Source organism: Haemaphysalis longicornis, unplaced genomic scaffold (genome assembly GCF_048455015.1).
Source record: "Haemaphysalis longicornis isolate Haplotype H1 unplaced genomic scaffold, Haemaphysalis longicornis Haplotype H1 scaffold_10, whole genome shotgun sequence".
NCBI classification, from domain to species: Eukaryota; Metazoa; Arthropoda; class Arachnida; order Ixodida; family Ixodidae; genus Haemaphysalis; species Haemaphysalis longicornis.
Genome location: NW_027526204.1, coordinates 60,245,817 through 60,252,451, shown reverse-complemented (window position 1 = coordinate 60,252,451; position 6,635 = coordinate 60,245,817). Strand labels below are relative to the sequence as shown.

The 6,635-nt window shown below is 48.5% G+C and overlaps 1 protein-coding gene across 3 annotated transcripts in view; it reads right to left on the bottom strand.

Moving 5' to 3' along the window:
• LOC144158616 (uncharacterized) overlaps positions 1-6,635 on the bottom strand; it is a 256,142-nt gene that overhangs the window by 147,126 nt on the left and 102,381 nt on the right. The gene's annotated exons all lie outside the window — the stretch shown is intronic.

The following is a 6,635-nucleotide window of genomic DNA, read 5'->3' as shown; positions in this document are numbered from 1 at the left end:
TGCGCCGGCACGATTATTTAGGCGCGCGCGCGCGCCAACCCCCGACGCGGAACCGTCAACACGCGACCCCCCGCTTCTCTTTGACGGGACCAGACGCCGAAGGCGCCCCATGGAGGACACGGCAGGCCACGCGCAACAATTGGCCGCGCCTGCGACACTGAAGTTCATCGAGCACGCAGGCACACGAGCGCGCCTGTGCGCGCATACATATTACACGCCACTGCGTATCTGTTATTTTTTTGCAGAGACGCGTAGCGTTGTTCGGAAACGGCGACCTGGTCTCAGTCGACACGCCAGACCTGCCCGCCCACCCGCTTCTTCCGGTTTACCCGATAGGTGACGCTTGCCGCGTGCCTACCGACGCGTCACTGTCTGCTGCACAAAGCAGGTGCCGCGGCCCGAAGAACTGCCTTTGTTCGAACCCAGTAGAAGCGCGTTCCTTTATCCGTGTCCGCTGAATTTGATCGGCTTCTTTTTGTCCGCCCCGAAATGTCGACAACGGCGGCCCATTCGGGACGGCGGCGCTCTGAAGCACGCTTTGGGACGCGATTGCATGACAAGTGACGATAAAGAAGCTCTCGTCGGCTGTCTTATAGCGTGTCTTCGTGCGCGCTCCCGAATGAAATGCGCGCTATCTTCGTCGAAACGGTCCACGACGTTGTAGAGGTTCGACTTAACCGGTCGTCTACCCCCGCTTCTGCAACTTCGGCATCTTGTTGTTGACGAATGTTAGGCTTTAAATCTTGCTTGGGTCTTCATGCGGCTGCCTCTGCGAAAACCCCATTCAACCGTTTGCCTTCCTCTACATTGGAAGGCAAAATCAAACAGGGTCTATTTTGATTATCACCTGCGTATTTTCAGCGGACCACTTTAGGACGCAAATCCGCGCTTGGTCTTTCCGAGTACTCTTAAGGTTGCTCCATGCCAGGTGTAGTCCTCGGACTGCCCTCGGGGTATACAAGAGTGGCACATCACGGATGTCCAGCGAACTTCCCGTTATTTGGAAGTACGGATATCGGTGACGAGGACAGGATGCTTTGTAGATGTCTCGCCTTTACCGAGGTTGAATGAGCGGTCAATGTAGTCTGGACAAACAATGTTTTGTGTTTCGCTTGGGCGCTTTGCATTTGGTATGAGGCCTTAAACGTAGGCCTTAAAAAAGCAACGCCGTAACAAAATATGCGTGCAACTACTCGAGTGTAAAAGCCAAGAGCTTCTTTTAAGCAAACCAAATCAGAATGCACTCCCGGCAAGGAAGCACGATCACTGCTGGCGGGCATATATATTACTGAGCGCAACAACGATTCCGTAGATTCGCAGACGTTATGCGAGATTCGGGCCTTTATAGCGCAGCAGACAACCCCTGAATTAAAAAAAGAATAACCACGTACTCCCTTTGGTAAATCTTAACGGAGGTCAGCCTTTATTCTCCAGGCAAGCTTTGTGGTATAAGAGGGTGCCTGGCACCCAACAATATGCTCGACTCGCTCGGTCTTTGAAACTGTAGCTTCGATTGCTTAATTCCGTTAAATCTACCTTGCAAGCAGCCCGCACAGTACAACAAGAAAGCGTATCTTCTCTACGGAGATCAGTCTAATTTCCCACATTCCACCGTTCCTCGTAGCAGCTTTCGAAACGCTTCCACCACTCACCAAATTGTTTTCTAGAGGCTTTCGGCATACAAGTTCTCGATGATGTCCAAACAGCTATTTTGTTCATGTCCACTTTAATACGCGTCCGAAACACCTCAGGCGTCTTTCTTGGACTTTCGAACTTGACCTTCAGTGGCTACGACCCACACACTGCGTTAAATGCAATCGTCCACATCTCGATTCCTTCTGTTTTATTCACGCGTACGTGCACCCCAGCCTATTCATAGGAGAAGCATTTCGGTGTACAGAACAGCCTCCCCGGCCTTCCTTTCCCACTCTTGACCAGAATGACGATGATGATGATGATGCTTCCCGGAAAGCTTTTGCCACGTACGCACAAGGGGCATTGGCCAGGGCTAACTTGGTTGTTGAAATTCGTGACAACCCCAAAATACTAATTTATTTCTGGAAAAACAGAGGCCGTAAAATGAAACTTCGTTATTATTAAAACCCGAATCCTTACAGTCGTTGAGCGCAGGTGAAATCCTCTTCCTCCTCTTCTATCCTGCTTGGGTTGTGCTGACTTTTCCCGGTGTTTCGTCGACCACTGGCCCAAACATCTCGAGAGAGTTGTCTTTTTAACTGGGGAGCCGCCAAGCACGAGGTCGGCACGTTTCTTAAGCATCTTAATTACGCTCTACATACAGTCACATTTCCAGTTTTCATGGCATACTTTTCTTCCTTCCTTTTCACCAATATAAGTCACGATACGTGGTGTGAAGAGACGTACAGAAGGCATTCTCCAAAGTTCCACATTACCAAGAAAAATAAACTCACCCGTCGAGCCGATCGCCTGTACTGTATACGCCACGCATAGCGTTTCGCTGCTGCTGATTTTGAGACAGCTGCTCCGAAGTAAGCTCCAATATTCAAGTTTGGGTTATGCGCCACTTTATGATGTCTTGAAGGTAATGTGAACCGCGCACTGTATGCACCACATGATTTCCCGCCCAATTCCCTGTAATAAGATCCGTTAAAATGATAAAGAGTAGTGGGTCCAGTGGTGAACCTTGAGGAACTCCCAATACTGCGTGATTCCCCTCAAAATTTCCTTTTTAACCTCCGTAACTGTGAACCCGGTATACACCTTTTAAGAATGACAAAGGAGCTAGTAAATCAGTCAGTAGTGGGGCTTCGTCCTGTTCATACCCTTCATATTTCTGCAGCCACTAAGCACATTTAATGACGATTCCATACAATTTTCCTACATCGGGCGCTACTTTCACGAAACTAGCAGAACCTTCTTACAAATACGCTGTTTATTAAACTGCAAGTATTTATTTTACTACTAACTTAGCAAGAGAATTTCGCGGAAACCTCTCTGGCTTTATGTAATTCAAAAGTTACATAAAAAGACCTGCCCAAAGAACATTTCAGGGAGCTTACAAACTTACGAGCAATTAATCATGCACGCAATGCGATGTCAGGAAAAGCTGGGCGTGCTTGAATAAGTAAAACAAACATGTCAAGTGCATTCTTCCTTTTAAGATTCTCCAAACAACTTCCCTGGTGCTCTACCAGAAGCCTTAAAACTTTTTAGTTGTGATCTAAGAACTTAGTCTCTCTTTAGAGACTGTGTACCTAGTGGATCTCTCTCGCGTAAGTTCCAACTGTTGTGGTGGGATGCTAATGTATTGTTCTCTATTACCTGCCAAATATCCTTCAAAGAAAACCTTTTAGCGTGCGGCAACAGTTTTGTACTTTCAAGATTTTGCAATTTTGGACAGCGCTCTAGTGACACTGGTCCGCGACAAAGCAGGAGTGCATCAACTTTTTTTTTTACAATTGCTTCCTATGAAGCAATGTGCCAGCAACAATAATAATGCCTGGCCCTCTCCCTTAACTCAACGGCAGTTCTCTCGAATGAACTGTCCATTTACGAGCGCGCGACGCTACAGCTGTAACAACTGACGTCTATAGAAGATGAAACATCGGGCCATCTTGTTGGTGTTCCTTCGTCGAGTCCGAAATAGTTTGCGCAGTGTACGGTTTGCACATCATTCCCGCGAACACCGCTTGACTTGGTAAAACCTAAACTGCTTTCAATCGTACATCGATGAGAAATGCCAAAAAAAACTTCTATATCATTATCGGTGACGGCGAAAGGGCAGCGCAAACTTTCAGGGAAGTAATTCGTTAAATCTGGGTTGAACGCACAGAGCAGCATCCAAATGGAAGCCTCCGTACTAGACAAGAAAATAAGGCATTTTTATTATTCAGTGCCAAACGTGCACGCGCACTGCAGTTTTTGCACTTCGTGCACATCTGAAATGCGGTCACCGTATATGGGCGAGACCCGGGACCTCGTGATCTCGTAGCCGGTCGCCATGTTTTTGTGACAAGAGGTGTATCAACAGTGGCACTGGGCTGAGGCTATTAGAATTTCCCACTTAAAATCGAACGGTACTGCTTCAAATTTCCGCGCACTCTTTTTTTTTTTTTTTTTTAGCTAATACTGCTTTCCCGCCAAAACTTTCGTACGACTCGTATACTCGCCACCACCCAGCACATTCCCCGCAGGCGTTACGAGTTCCTCATCACAGCACAGAACTTCCGTGAGTCCGGACGACCGCGTGATGGAGTCCGGTTACGCAATCCCGGAGCACGCAAGGGCTCTAAAAGCGCGCGCGCCCCGCCGCTCTGCTTACCGGCGGACGTTCACCTTTCGGAAACCCAGCGATGCGAACCTTCGGCCGCGCGCGCGCGCACACACACGTCCGCCACACAATGAGCAACGTTCCAGGCGCATTCGCGCATGCGCACAGCGGAACAAGCGACTTTTTTTATTTGTTTTTCCACCTTCCGAACTCCACCCGCCTGTCTTTGACAGCTTTGCATTCTCCGCGCCTTCTGGTCCGCGACGACAGGAATCGGAGTGTCCTTCGCGAACAGACAGTAGCTGCTCCTGTCGTCTGTAGCCGCGTCTGACGTTCCGCTTAGCGCAGCCTCGTAGTCGTCACGTAACCGCTTCTTTTCCCGCCAAAGTGATCATTCAAACGGTTCTTTGATATGTTTTTATTTCCGTTCCTGCATTGAAACGGTGCCCCTGGCCAACAAGAATACGAAAATGCGGCTGCGTGAGCATGCCGGCTTGAATCCCAGCTGCCCTCTTCGCCGGAACCCGTTGAAGTAAACGTGAAACTTGAAAAGGGTTCGCTCTCTTTCCCTCTTTCTCTCTTTTGCCGCTTCTCTTCTGGCAGAAGGTAGAGGCGTGACCTCTAACGGCGGGAACGATGGTTCGAAGCCGTTAACGCGCGCGCCTTGATGTCTTCACGCTTCCTGCGTTCCTTTTGCGCACGGTCAGCGGCTCGACGTAATCTTCGGACGATGAGCGATTGCACGAGAGAGGCTTTCCACCGGGCGGACGGACGACGGACTCCGCAAACAAGAGTTCACGCCACAGTAAGGCGCCGTGTCAGGTGACCTGGCTTCAGCGCTGGGCGTCAATGCATCTTCGCTCGACCTGATCGGAACGTGCGAATGCATTTCCGCGGACGGCACACGACACGCGAGCCCCCGTTACTGCGAGGGCGCCGTCGTCGAACCATGACAAACAGATAGTCACTTTTTTTTCTCTCTATTCTTTCAAAGGCCGGCGCACAAAGTGTGCATTTTAGTGTAACGATAAGTAAGCAACGGAATGGATCGCTTGTAACCGCTGTGGAGCGACACAAACAACTAGACACAGAAAGAATAGTATGAAGAAGAAGAGCAGGAAGAAGATGATTTTTGATTTGATTGTACGGTTTAACGCGCCGACGCAACGCAGGCGATGAGGCGCGCCGTAGTGGAGGGCTCCGGTTTAATTTTGAACACCTGGGGATCTTTAACGTGCGCCGAAATCTCGTGCACACGGGCGTTTTTGCTTTTCGCCTCCATCAGAAAAGCGGCCGCCATGGCCGGGAATCGAACCCGCGACCTCAAGAAGAAGATGATGTTTATCATTATGATGGTGGTGAAGATAAAAAATGATAAAGACGAACAATATATCGAAGAACAAGCCGACCATGGTAATGCTAACACAATTTTAAACGCTCAGTGTTTTTTTGGAATGCGTTGCTTATTTCTGGAATAGAAGAAAAGCGTGTGCCGGAAGCGAGCCGTTAATACTAAGCGAACACGCGAAATCTCCAGCCGACGCGGTCCGTCTTAGGAGTCAATTTTTACTATTCAAACGTTGGGAGACACTGGTAGGGGGAATGCTGGTTCTACACAAGAGCGAATATAACGCGAAGAATTTAACATTTACATTTTCGGTTCCCTCTGCGTGTGAAGATGGGAATCAACATGGAATGCGAACGCAAAATAACACAAAACACATTAAAAAATGGAACGGAAATTATAGGTGTCTACTAACACGAGAGTATTCTTTGTAACCGCTCCGTTGTACAGAATTCCCCTTTAAGGAGGCTTCACTGCCATACACAAATTCATTTGCTGCGAATACATTCTACCAGATGAAATGTAAGCGCTTGTATCAAAGCATGGGGGCCACATGTATCCCAGCAGAACGCTACCGAAGCATGTTGTTTAAAGCCGGCTTCACCACTTGACACAAGTGCATTGCTAAGAAATCCCCCTACGCATCCATTTTGGTGATATAAGGCGTCGCGATTTTTCAGTGCTGTGCTCGCAAAAAAATGCTTGTGCATTAGAATGTCAGATTCGAGGCATGACAGCAACAGCTTCGATAGAAATTATTCAAGGATTGCAATTTTTAACGTCCAACAAACGCAACATTTCGGAACAAACGCTCGTGCAGCGCACAGCCTTCGTGTAGCACCTTTCAATTCTTCGTGTCATTTTGGTATTCGCAGCGCCAGCATCGTCGCTCTGGAAGGCACTTCGTGACTTCCAGAAAATTGTTTATCTTAATTGATTGATCGTGCCTAAATAACAAGAAGAAGGACAGCTTTGTTTCCTTTCCTTTTCTCGCCGGCCGTGTAATCAAAAGTGCGAAGGAGAGAACCAAACACGCGACCG